The 14,533-nt window shown below is 37.6% G+C and overlaps 1 long non-coding RNA gene across 1 annotated transcript; it reads right to left on the minus strand.

Moving 5' to 3' along the window:
- Positions 1–3,311: 3,311 nt before the first annotated feature.
- On the minus strand, positions 3,312–4,135 carry LOC147872148 (uncharacterized). The gene is made up of 2 exons (XR_015537979.1): positions 4,027–4,135; positions 3,312–3,741 (listed from the first exon to the last, which is right to left on the minus strand). It is a non-coding gene; the product is annotated as an uncharacterized LOC147872148 (long non-coding RNA).
- Between the last annotated feature and the right edge of the window lie 10,398 nt (positions 4,136–14,533).

The raw sequence follows: 14,533 nt of genomic DNA on the forward strand, positions 1-14,533 counted from the left end.
TACATAAAGATCGGCTCTTGGCTACTCAGTCTCTTCCTCATTTGGAACCTTGATCTGTCTTGGTGGGAGCAAAGCGTCTAGACCTGAAACTAAGCTCCCGGATTTATCGTACTTAATTAATAATGGCAGGAATTTTACCGTTATCATAAAATTTAAAGTAATTATATAAGAAATAATATTATTGTAGACTAGAACCAAATAAAAGAACTGTTACAAGTGGGGACATAAAGGTAGAGAATAAGACGAGCTCATTATTAGTTCCGGAACAGATTCTAGATTGAATAACTCAGAAGGAAAACAAATTGTTATTATGACAACACTTATAAAGCAATCTGAAATATATACAGATTTGTCGAATGCATGCATTATCTTTCCTGACTCTTTTGTAGCATGAAGAGTGACTGTTCTGTCCTGGTCTGTAGTCAGAACGACAGATGCCTATATTACGCGTTACTCCTTCCTCGCAGATGACAAAGCATGCCAAAAATTGTGCAGCAAGGGGCGAAACTTAAATTAATCACCTTCATTTGTCTTTTCATCCCTCGCGTCTCTTTTCTTCTTATTCTTCTTCTCCTTCTCACTAGCACCTCGCATCATCACTGGCGGCACCAGACCCGAGAAAGTTAGGATCCGCCAATTTCACTCAAATGCCACGAGATTCGAAAATCCCAAAGAGTAGACATTCTAATTTGACTTCGTATTCTATTCCTTAAAATTTGTCTAATTAAGAAACACTTCATTATTCACTCTTTCTGAGAGAGGAAAAGGATTCAAAAGGTTCTCCCGCCAACATGTTCCATCTACACTAGGTACAACTAGGATTCCATATAATGCACATAATTGTGAATAAAATACGGAACGCAGTTGAAACTTCTTCTTTGATTGCATGGTCTTTTCCAGATTAATAGCTCTGCTGGGGTGAAACCTGTCGTTCTAGTGAATGGACTTTGAACTGAGCGCGTAAAAGCGGCGGAAAAGATAAAGAATTAATCTGCCCTTGTTATCTCCACTCGTAAAGTAGAAATCGGTCGTGTTTCATCAGTGAAACTGTTCCATTTTCAACTTTATTCAAATCTGAAAAGAAGCTTGTCTACACAAACAGTACTTGAAATTTGTTCCTAGAAAATTTCTTTTATTTTAAAGAGATGACACGATAATTTCGTAATATTGCGTTTGATGAAAAGTCTCTCCACGATTTTGCGTGATATTTGAGTCATTTGCACAGCTAAATTGTACATGTCCATAGCATAATTCATATAGGTTTTATTTTCTCAACTTTTACTTCCTTCAAGTATGCTCCATTAATTCTGGTCTAAATATTTCGTGCTATAGCCTACTTGGTGTCTGTAGATTTCCCTTCTTAAAATAAAATATCTTGGGTTCCTAAATTACAGTGTTATTGTCTATATGCCTTATAATGCGATTCTGAAAGTGGCCAGGACAGTAAGTCACCACCCAACTTAATATCTGCTTATAAGTATGCACTTATCTAAAAATAAACCAATATTATATTTGTAATACAATATTCATACACGGAAGAAAGTTCGGTGGCAAGAAACTCTTGTTCATTAAGAAGTAAAAACTGGCTAGATTGAATATTAGCAGAGTGATGAGTCCTCAAGGCACACGTTTCGCTCTGATACTATGATTTTAATGACGGTCTCAATTTTGACGTGCAAGATAAGTGAGGTTTCTTATAAGTTGAGAGGCGGCAGGCGGTAGTAAGATATTAAGAGCAGCAGGAAGAAGTTCTTGAGAGCCTAGTTAATGCGCAATTAAGAGTGTAATTACTGTTGCAGCCTGAGATGCTTGTCAGTCTCGCATTCTGCAATCTCCTCAGACGCCCCGGGTGTTGACGTCATCAACGTCACGCAACCAGTCCCTACGCCTCCAAAATGATACATAAACCTGCCTGACAGCCCGCTTAAATGAATCGCAAATTATTTCTAAACCGTTCCTAATTTAGTCTCGCCTGAAAAATTAAATTAAGTAGTAACGGTAACAGAATTATTTTGTAATTAATTAGACTGCTTATAACTAATACTGATGAAGAACTCTGTGTGAACGTGGCCTACATGTCATCCACCGACGTAGTCGCTCAAATCTTTTCGACAACTACCTTCACGATTTCCATGGTCACTAAACCATATTTCGTCACTTCTTCTCCTCACCACGTGTCTTTTAAAACAGGTGCTCGTCGCCAGTTGGACAACAGTCCGTTCTACCATTCAGATCCGTCATATCCCATTCGCCGCCTAAAACACCCTGGCCCTACATAGTGCTTCAAAGAAACTACCAACATATTCATCCTGAAGATGGCAACTGCATTGTATGCCGAAACGTTGGATAACTTTCGACAATCTACGCGTTTCAGTCCTGAAACCTGAAGTTCTGTTTTTAACACCGGCCGCGAAAGCCTAACATAAGAATCACATGTGATATCTTGGTTCATCGCTGCAAATAATTCTGTTTGTATAATTATGTAGACCTACAAATCCTGTATGAGTTTTGCCGTTCTTCACGAATAGTAGAAAGTAAAGGAACAGGTGCTTGGAGAATATTACATAATAACGAGCTTCATAATTTTAACTTCCACTCGGTATTAATAGGATAATTAATTTAATCAAGGATAATATCGGAGGGGCATGTAGCTCATAATTTGTTGGTACATAAAAAGTGTACGGTGTATCAGTTGGATGCCTTAAATGAAGAGATCTCTTGGAACACCCAGACTTCTTAAAATGGATTCAGTAGGATCGTGACAATTTTTAATGGTGGGCTTCTCTGCTGCTTTTAATTACACTATAAACTTGCTATGTCAAAGGATTGCATATATTTTTGAGTCTGTTTAACTTCTAAAAACACACGGTCATTCTTTATTTAACTTACAGTACTCCTTAAGTAATTAAGATATAAAGTTTTTTCCTAATACACGTATAGTCCCACTGATAACTATTTTAAATCTCATTAGTCAAATCCTTGGGATAAGTATAGTGACTGGACGACGGGGTTCGATCTCCGACAGACGCAGAGAACTTTTCCTCTAGCCTCTGCGTCCAGACCGACTCTGGGGCCCACCCAGCCTCCTGTCCAATGGCTACCGGGGTCCTTTCCCGGGGATAAAGCGTGGCCGGGCCGCGAAGCTGATCACTCACCCCATCTAGTGCCGAGGTTAAGAACGAGTAGGAGCTATACTACCTCTCCCCCCAAATGCCTATATGGCGTATAGCGGGACAGCTTTACTCTTACTTTACTTAACTTTATGATATAAATGCTTTTATTATAAAAGCCATTCTCTTAATTTTCGGTGTTTAAATCGTAAAATTATACTGGCTACATAATTTGTTCAGCTGGAACACGGAGCTTTGGAGGCCATCATTGTCTCCCGCTCCCCATTCTTAGTCCCGTGTTCACATAAAATTCTCTAGATACGTTATCCAAAATGTAACAAATGTGTATCAAATTCTGTTTACTTTTCACCAACTGCACCAAAATATTTCCAGGTATAATTTAAATATGTATCACATTTTGTTTGCAAATTTGTTTTTAATTTAAAACTGTTATGTATATTTTCCTCTGACATCTTCCTTGTTTCCCAAGCCTTCTTCGTCCGAGACTAATGTTTTCTTGAACGGCGTATCCTCGTTGAGATCCGAGCACAGCTGCTTTTTTGGGGTTTCCACACTAGTGTAGCAGATGTCAACCTGTCCAAACCTTGCCGGATAAGATTGGATCGTTACACTGTAAAGTCAATATGCAAGCCGCCAATTAATTATCCCAGATCCAAAAGAATCAGGTACTGCGTACAAAAAGCGCATGTTTTATGTGTGAGAGCCGTCAGTTTCTTGTGTGTCACGAAGTTTGATCTGTACGTAAGTGAACTGTTGCGAGGAACAAATCATTGTCACGCGGACAACTTCTCTTTCCTGCGTGTCGGTCCGCCGGCCAGACAGTGACGAACGGTCTGTTCAAGAAGTTCGTGTTATGAGGCGGTTTATTTCACGGTGGAAAGGAAGATATAATTACCTGCTGTGCCCCGTCACACCGTCCAGTTCTTGGCTCAAAAGAAACAGCTTGAAAGACCCCATAAATCGTCAGAGCTAGCCGGGAGATGTAACCAATGTGGAGGAGACAGACAGAGTACGAGCATCGGAAAAGACGGAAAGCGACACGTTATTTATGGCGGGTGGCAGGCTTCGCTGGTGGCGGCGCAGTGCGGTCACTAACTGAAACACCGTTTGTACTCTTGTTCTTTCATTCTTCATTCCTTTTCCTCCCATTACATCTTTTTTTCTTCTTGTTTCTTTTCTTTCAACTCTGCCAGTTAACGAAACTATTATGGCCCCGTCAATTAATGACCCACCATTTGGATGTCTGTACATTTCGTGTACAGCATGGTGTTGAAATGGCGTGACCCTTATTTATAGTTCAAAGGCGGACCGCAGCTCAACGAAAGCGATAAATAGAATAAAGCAAGAAGCAATGTGTGCTTTCATACCACATGCACATTTTGGAGTATTTGGCCTCCACTGATACGGCGGCATGAAATACACAGGAGATTTGAATGTTCTGTCCAAATGGCGGGTGAAGAACAGTGGTTAATTGGTTCGGCAGCCGATGTGTTTCTGGGAACGGATGTCTGCCCATTTGCTCAAAAACAGAGCAGCCACTGCGATGACATTCGTAGAAATTTCTGGGGGCTTTGGGGGGGGGGGGGGGTAAGAGGTCGTAGTCGGGACAGCAGAACATCTCGTCGAGTTTTATATCATTTAGGTTTGCACCGGTCCTATTTAAAAGAGGTTATAAAACTGGAAAAGCGATCAGAAGGTTATATTCGTGAACCGTATTTGTTTTCATATATTGAGAATAACGCCTTCTCTATTCTAAAACAATTTTGCCTTCACTAGGCTCCATAATCAACACTGAGAGCCCTGTGTCTGCAGATTCAATTAGCTTCCGTTACTTAAATCACATGTTTCTACTCGCTTGTCTCACTGCATACTCGTCTGGCCATGTTTATGAAAAAGAAATGGTGGGGATGTATATCGTATTCATATCTGAATGTCATTCAGGACCGTCTTGGGAGTGCGCGGATTCTATGTTTGGCTCCGAAAAACGTCTCTTGTGTAACGTTGCAGTCGAACTACTGTGGTACAGGACAGGGCACTTCTTTCGGACATAGGCAACGTATCCTAAAAGCAAGCGGTGAGAACCCTCCCTAAAATATAACATATATAAAATACATCATTTTCTTTGATAAAGTTTACGTGGTGCTTTTTTTTCGGGCTTCGCCCAGTTTCACAGCATCCAATTAACGATCATTACGTCAAGTTCCCGCATTAGTGCGTGCTTGGTTAGCGTAGAGGCAGCATTCATTTATGTTTAATTATAAAATTTGCGTAACAAAATATGCCTAGGTGCCTTTTTATGTTTTATTATAATTATATTATAAATATTTTTCACGTTAAGTTCTTGTTTTATATTGCCATGATTGAAAAATTAGAACTTCGTATGTAGTTATACTACAATTTTACTAAGCACAAGAATTTATGCCTACTGACGCTAACATTTAAGGCAACGCCTATAGTCGTAATAGTACTTTACCTGAAGATGACTTTGTAGGCATGCACTACTTGTAAGGACGAAAAACATATGCATTGTAGGCGATGTTGCGAAGAAGTTTTGGATGTAGACGAAAAGAATTGTTAATATTTGAAAATCTCGTAAATTGTACAATCTTGTATTTTACATATTCCCCGAACATTCATGCTTCCCGAAAGTAAAATGAGTGATTCAAATGAACGTGTTTATAATGTGTGAACAAAGAGAGTAATACCTAACTGATTAAATGTGAGCACAGCCATACATAAATACAGAATGTCACAAAAATATGTATACACAGTTGCAAATGTGGTGGTCACTTGTCAGACAGTTGTTCACCGCCGTCAACTGTGGCACGAAGCTAAAGATTATCAATTTAAACTCCTACACTACATTCACTAATTCACTAAGTGAAAATGCTGACGTACGTAACGGTTTAATTTATTAAAATGTCTTTATTTTATTCACTGAATATGTGTATACATCTTTCTGAGACACTTTACATGTCTCTGTTCAGTTTGGAGTTTAGAGTAAAGTCAAATTTATTCCTATCTTATACTGCATATAATCTTATATTTCCAGTACATTCTGAAACAGTGTATTTTATAATTTCGTAATGGTTCTGTCACGCCCTCAAAACATCTAAGATTCTTGTTGTTGCATCCAATTATGATTTTAGAAATTTAACTACTAGAAAGTAGCTTAATTTAATTTATCAAAATGGTAGAAGCCATTATTCAAACCATTACGATGCACCTCTCTATAAGAGTGGTTTAGTAGTATTTCAAGGTAATGGGACTCCCCCTTCCACATAATCACTAGTATCAGCTATTTTTTAAAATCCTCTCTTTGCTTCCTTCCTTGTAATTTGTTATTTTTCAGTTTTCTCAAGATTCTCTTCAGGACGGAATGGTTATGTATGGGAGAGAAAGAGAGAACCAGTTAATCTCATTAACGTCTTTAGAGACTTGATTAAACGTCGCGACATGCTAACTCATTAAAAGAATGTTGTGAACAGTTTTAATCAAAAGTGCTCTAAAGTTACGTTTCCTGGGCCTGAAAAGTGAGCCCGCCGCTAAATCAGGCTGTCTTCTTAATCCTACTTTCTCTCTGTACACTTAGTTTAATCGGACACTGCATCTTTTTCAGTCAGAAAGGCGGAAAACTATTCCTATAAAGTTCCAGATGATGATTAGAGAGGTGATTTTGGTCGTTGTTGTCTTCAGTGTCTCATTTGTAAAATCGTAGCAGACACCGCCATTGGAAGAGCGTTCATTCCCTTCCTCTCCGCCTACAGTTCCACTTGAAAGATTCGTCTGGAGCTGGAGTTGAAGTGGTACAACTCACCCCTCCCCATTACCGCTCCCAATGTTCGCTTCTCCGCCCCATAATTCTTCAATTCTTTTAATAAAGGTCCCGGTGTGCGGGATTAATGAATTCACAGCCTACGGCTCTTCTATTGATCATTGCCGAGCTTGTTCTTAATTACGTTTGTCCGCCATCTTTACTCCAAAGAAGGGAGAGCTTCCTTTTGTAACTTTCTGGCTTCGTTCCATGTTCGGTTCCGACCCCGTGACTCATGAAGCTGACTTGAATAATTCTCAATTCTTTCACATTAAGCTAGGGTTGTCTTAATAATAAATTATTGCTGTAGCGAATAAGAAGTTCTTTCCATGCGTTGATTAATATCTACTTACAAATCTAGATCTTTAAATACACATAATTCAAACATATATCATCATAAGCCTATTGGACGATAATAAATTAATTTGTCTTTTAAACAAAGGTAGATGAAGTATGGTAGGTACGTAAATTATTAGTACCGCCCATATTCGGTTAGTGTTGATGTATTGGAAACGTTCCTACTATTACAGACATCAATGTCTTTTACGTAATAAAGCTCTTAATTAAAGAAAAGAATATTATCTTGTCCGGCAGTAAAGTGATAGCGGGGGACAAAGTTGTTCTCCTGAGTAAATAATGACAAACAAGTTTCAAAGCTGCTGGAATTTTGTGGAAGAAGGCCTTCCACTTCGCTTTACGTCAACCCTTAATTTACTAAAATTACCAGTAATGTAGAGTACACAAAACTGTAGTAGTTATCGTACACTATTAAAAATTTAAAACTCCGTTTTAATACTTTGTTAGATCTAATGCGAAATTAATTTGTTTAAAATGGCTATTGTAGTTTAGCAAATTATTTCTTAAAATTTTAAATCATATAAAATTTGTGGAAAAGTATTTTGAAATGAGTAGGTTGACTGGAATCGTCTCTCAGTTTTCACAGCTAGAATCTTCTTCTGTGCCAACTGTATACGGCAAAGAACCCCAATCTTGCTCCCGAGGGTTATAGGTGTTCATAAGAAGATTTAAATGTTTAAAATTTTAATTTTTCGTTTATTTGTCACTCTCGCAATAGTTCCACTTCACTGATCTGAGGGAAACGTTTCCTCGAATTTTAAGTGCAGCTGCGAAGATGTTATTTATTTAGCATTTATTGTTTGTGCAAAACGGCCTTGTGAAGACACGCAAGCTACTCAAATTAAATATTGAAATAGCATTAATGAGGATACAGATTTTCAGAATTATAAGTTGACTTCAACTCCTTGTGCCCACACTACAGGCCACACATCGGGTTAGGTAAATACAACACAAATTGTTTCCTAAAATATGCCGTGCACTTAATTCAACTTTCTGCATACGGAGCTGTATATTACAAGGAAGTAAAACGCGTTTTTGATTCGAGATGACGAAAATAGTTTACTGTCGAAAAGAATACCCAGCAGTAATAAATTAAGTTAGATTGTAGGTCTGCTTACTATCAGAATTCTCCCTTTTGAAGATTCTGCTCTTGCTTTCAATCTATAAGCCAAATGTCTCCTTCATGCTCACATTTCCTCATTCCGTCTCATCTAACAGCTGCAAACAGTTGGATTATTGGGTGTTACATTGGATCTGTGTTCTGCGGAAGTCGAGACAGGATTTTTGTCGTTCTTTAAAACCCGGGGCTATTCCCTTAGCATTTCGCTTGTAGCATTTCCCACCAAAGCCAGCCTGGAACTGCTATGAAGACATCGGAAATCGGTCCCACACTCTTCCCTTTTACCCCCAAGGGAACACTAAGAAGAATTAGTGTAGGATTCGAGAAGCAGAGTCGATGTAGGATGTGACCTCGGAGGGCATGTTGGAGTGGCCGTTTCACCTCGATTCCGATATCAACATGTGATATCATTCCAAGACCTGGCAACATGAAGTCAGGAGACAATACTAACATTCCCTGTTACCTCCCAATCGGATGGCTTACACTAGGAAAGGTGGTATTTCTCTAACAAAACCCTTAAGATACGGTTTGTATTTTTTTTTTGTGTTTTAAATTGCATGCTTTCCAAAGAATTATGTATTTGTTTTGTACAACGTGTAACTGCTTTCGGAACATAAATTACTAATATATTAGTTCTGTTCTTACGTTGATTTAGTTTAGTTTACGAAGGTCTAAATGTATTCAACACATTGCTTAAACCTTATCATTCTCATTACATCTGGAAGAAACAAGAAATCAAAATATTTGTGAACATGAAGATAAAGTGCCCCTGTCTGTAGACAGGCATCAACATATGTGGAAGTTCGAACAATTGATATTAAAGATTCATGTTTAACTGCTCTCCCTAGACAAGAAACAAACAGATTAATTAACCTTATATTTCATTAAATACACAATTAGTAGCCGGAATGAGGGACTAGACACAGATTCGAAAATGACGGTTAAGGCAGGTATATTTCAGACAACTAAAAACGTTCAGTATGATAAAGCTGTCTCTTAATATAGCCAAGTAGCTTTTTTTTTGAGGACGGTAGATCTATTTTAACTTGAATTGAGCAACAGACAATTATAGTTTTATACACTTCATTTTACAATTTTCAAACTTATGCAGTCTTAATATTAAATACAGGAACTAATATAAGTTAGAATTTGAAACATTTCCAATGTAAACTACAATTTCGTATATCCAAAACAGAACAATTGAAAATTATTGAACTGTTTCAAAACCTCTAAATTCATAGAGCAAAGTTTTACAAGATGTTTTGACAATTATTACACACGCCATTATACACGTCATGTACGAACTTAGGCTACTGAAGGGTTTTTTGTTTGGAATTGATTTTTGTAATGGCTATCTTTGCTCCACAGGTATTTCGCTGATTAATTTTCCTATACAGCTCTATCCCCTTTCTTGTTCTGTTGTCAGGAGCAAACCACAGACTAAATATTTATACCCGCATTTAGTGACAAAAACGTGCTTTATTGTCGTTGATACGCAATAAACAATAAAAAAACAAGTTGGTAGAAAATTAAATGTATAGTATTTAACCTGCATTGTTCAGTATCCAAAGAGGAAAAGCGTGGGTTTTGACTTCACCCCATGCGTTGGAGTGAAGTGACCCTAGTCAGATTGCAGTTCAACCTCCAAGACTCGAAAGAAATTCTACTAAGAGCTAGCAGTAAATTTGGTGGCTGATCCGACCAGAAGCTGGAACTGGGGTTACTTGGTCTCAGAGGGCTCCATAGAAATTCTCACCATGGCCTCTACTACATCTTAAGTTGAACACTTTAAATATATAACATCTCCTAGATTGAGATTCACTGTTGAGAACGACATTAGCCAGTTGTTTGGTGTGATGTATTTATTAAATCTGACTGTGGAAGGAATTTATTTCAGGCTTCCTCAATTAACTCATCAGTTCTCTAGTGTCCTTGTAAAATATAGGTAGCGCAATAATCCTTTGCTCTACTGCATTTTGTTTCACGTATCCGCGGTATTTAATTTGTGTACGCACGGGAAAAATCCGTGACTTATCATCCATCAAGAGGTTTAAGTTTATTGACGGCAGTTATAAAAACCATTTCAGTCCAGTCAACACCCGAACACCATCTTTCTGTAAGATTAATTTATTGTTCGCCTGGCTCTGTCTTTCTGTCATTCCGATTAAACTATTGTCTACAGCAGTGTCCAAACCCCAAATATCTCATAAGGCCTTGATCTTGCCAACCGCTAAGCATTTAAGGGATGCAATCCCTCAGTAGGCGAGGATTTATTATTTATTATATTTAGGTTGTGTGATTGGTCATTAGGTTATTTGATGAAAATTATGAATTTTGCAGGTTAGTGAGCGAAGGATAGAATGAGATAAAGATGTACGGTGAAACGTAAATGATGAAAGAGGGGTGGTAGAAATGACTGTGGCTTAAAATTCAAGGACCTACACTAGCATTCGTCTGTATATATGGAAAATATTCCATAAATCTACGTTTTGAGAGTACGCCTTTACTGAGGCTGTAACCAGAATCCTACATCTCGAATATGACGATTCTGGAAAATAAACTTTGTATTTAAATTTAAGACATAGTTCATGTCACAGTACATGAGTAGACGTGTTCATAAAATCCAAACATTCATAAAACTGTCTTCTTTTGATGGACTTGTGTTGTTACTTTGGCAGATCTTCGGTGGTATCCTCCAGTATTTCCGGTGTCATATGGCACATGGATAAGGTCAGTATGTTTTGTGATGCGTCTGCAGTGGCTTGTTCCCCACCGCTTGGGGTTCTCAAGAAACACTCTTGTTATATTTGAAAGTATATCTTCAAAGTGCTCTGTTGAAATGGGTCCGATAATGGTGCGAAACAAGTAAGGGAAGATAGGAAATTACATAACGTTAACTTTAGAAATATTTCTTTTCTTTGCTATAACAGAGGTAAAAATTTAAGGGGTTCGTAGTTTTATTTCCCCTGAGTGTAGTCCTGTTCACAAGCAATTTGAGCTGGTAAATTGAGGCATGTCCCACTGCGGTTGTTGGATGTTTAACCAATATTAGATGCTGGCCTGTTGAGGGCTGTATTAACACATAGTCTAGGGGTTGTTCCTATTGTTTGCTTTTAACGTTGGAGGCTGTAGTCTTAACAGTGTTTAACGTTTTTATCAACAGGGTACAACCTGACTTGAGAGCTAATAGCTGTTACTTATCCTGAAAATAATAACGAATTAATCACTTCTTCTAACATCACACAAGGCTTCACTTTTAAATTTACGGATCTGATTTAAGGTAACCTACTTCACACTACAGTACACGAAAGTTAAATGAATGTGGCCAGGAACTCACGTCCTGCATTACTATCATACCGTAAAACGTCGTGTATATTCTGATTTGAAAAAAAAACTTAGGAGACATGCATTGTGACACTAAAACCAACAACAAAACATATAAGTAAATAACAACACTACAAACAATGGAGCAGCGGAAAGCAACAAAAACGCTTGAGAAGTATCTTTGTACTAAAGACCAATGTTTTCCTCTCACGAATAGTAACGTACGCATGCGCACAAAATCACTTGCCTACTGGGCCGCCTACGTCACAGGAATTTATCTCCAGCGGACTGAATTTATGTCTGCAAACGAATTCAACTTATATGAACTCGGTAAGTATGTTCCTTGTCGGAATACACACAATATCCTCACGCGTTCTTTGCAACGTGCATTTAAAAGTGTTAAAGCCGCGTTGTACGATAGTTCCCACGTTGGCCTCCAGATATTAGCACCTCAGTGTCTACTCAAAGAATTTCCTCATCCGTCATTTTGTTGTCACTCCTCGTAGGATATTCGAAGTACGTTTTATGAACGTGCAAAATAGCACAATATTCACACCAAATTTCATCTGAATCCGTCCAGTGGTTCACGAGTTTAATCAGCTGGACAGACGGACGGACAGAAAAGACTAGCACACAATACGTTCTAGCTATGCACTTGCGCAAAGACGCACAATAAGAAGTCAACAATTCGACTGTACTGAACTGCACTGCACGCACCATTTTCGGTCCCAATGATAAACTTTAGTAATAAATACCGTAGTGAATGCCAACCGAATAAGCTAAAATCAGTTCTTTCTCCTTATTTGTCATGTTTATTCAAGTCAGCTTGGCATTGCTCGAGGTTTAAACAGACGGTGGAGGAATTTATGCAATGCATTTTCTTTCAGAGAAATATTCTGTATCAACATTGTGAGCACTAATGCGCTACAACACTCTCATGAGTACTAACTATTGTCTAGAGACAAGAAATGTTAATTGTAGTATTCTAGATTTTATTATCTCCTTCATGGTTTGTAACAAAATTTATACCACAAAGATGGCAATTTAAATTTTACGTATATTTCTCGGGTACCCATCGCATTGCGCTCTGTTCAATCATTACACGATGCAAATGTTGCCTACAAAAAAGGTAATAATTGTCTGTCCATCATTTGGTGAATGTTCAATTAACTAAACGGATTGAGATAACATTTTATACAATTGGTCTACGTTGAAATTTGTATATCGAATTTTAGTTTTTCTTTTAAATATATTAGATATATTTTCCTAAATTCTTAACAGGACAAGTAATCAAAATATTTTAATATTTATACTTTTCTGTACCATTATGTTGTCTTCGAGAATGTTCTTTGTGAAATTAACATTACTACTCACACCTATTCCTAAAGTTCTCTCTGCTGCAAATGACGGAGACTCCATGCCTCAGTAACTGTTTCCCAAACGTAAATGATTTGAGGTGTTTCATACGCCCATTGACCAAACAAGACTTCTTCTGAGAAAAGAAGAGGTTTATTTTAGCATAAAAATATTCCTGGTATGAATTTATAGAATAAGTTCGTGCAAAGACAGGCGTATAGTCGGAAGTTTATTCATGGACATAGCAATTCCTGTGCATCTTCTCCATTTATCTTAAAAGCAAACACTTTTGTGTTGTTTAGTCAAATAACATAAGCACAAATTAACACGTCGCTCAAATAACTGTCTGTAGATCTTGAAACGTGTTCCTAAAGCAAACATGGGTCTATCTGACTGCTAAAGATTTAGCACCATATTTCATTTTCTACAAAATAATTCCTAATTACTTTATTATTACTCCGCCTTAAGATGCTTAATTAATTTGTATATATTTCTGAAAAATATTAGTTAGCTTAATGGATTTAATAGGAAACTGATGGTTTGTAATGTTTACCATAGAATATTCGTATGATCAAATAAGAGAAGGGTGTGATGGGCGAGATATGTAGCACGCAGGAAAAGAAGATAATGGGCATAAAATCTTCATTTAAATGCCTGAAGGTATCGGACCACTCGAAACGTTTAGGCGTGTATGGGAGGGGCATTAAAAACGATATTCAGGAAACATGGTGGGAAAGTGTGGAGTGGATTGATCTGGCTCTGAAAGGGCACTGAGTATGGGCACAGAATATCATAGGCTTTTATCTCATTAAGGAAGTAACGAGAAAATGACTAAATTTTTTAGCTTTCTAGCAGACAACTCGTCAACTTTCTACATGGTATCGATGATTACCGACAAATTCTTAGACGCTACATATCACCAATATAATGACAATGAAACACGTTGTCAAAACGTTCAGTGTTTGAACTGCATTTTTTGACGTAAATACGTCTATAAGGAAGGGTCATTCGGCAAAAAAGTGTAACGAAAAAGGCAAACGAAAAAGTGTAACGAAAAAGTGACAGGAAAATGTGTAAGATCCGATAACAATGGTTACCTAGAGAACGTCGTGTTTACTCGGCATTATTGTTACCTAAGAAACGTCATCTGTTTACTTGGCATTATTGTTACCTAGGAAACGTTACATTACATTATATTTCATAACATTACATTACAATACATTACTTTACATTACATTCAGCTATCACAGACCCATCTTAAGGGTAACTAATTAAAGTTAAATAAGCAATATCTTAATCAAACTTTACGCAATTGTAAAGCGTGTATAAAGGAAATATTTAGAATAAAGCCACTATATAAACTCCTTACGGTATAGACGTATTTACGTGAAATTCTCCGGAACCGTGGTTCCACTGTCACTTTTTCCTTCA

The sequence above is a fragment of the Zootermopsis nevadensis genome, unplaced genomic scaffold (assembly GCF_977971745.1).
Source record: "Zootermopsis nevadensis isolate Lab colony 2312 unplaced genomic scaffold, Znev_1.0 Znev_ptg000030l, whole genome shotgun sequence".
Lineage (NCBI taxonomy): Eukaryota > Metazoa > Arthropoda > Insecta > Blattodea > Termopsidae > Zootermopsis > Zootermopsis nevadensis.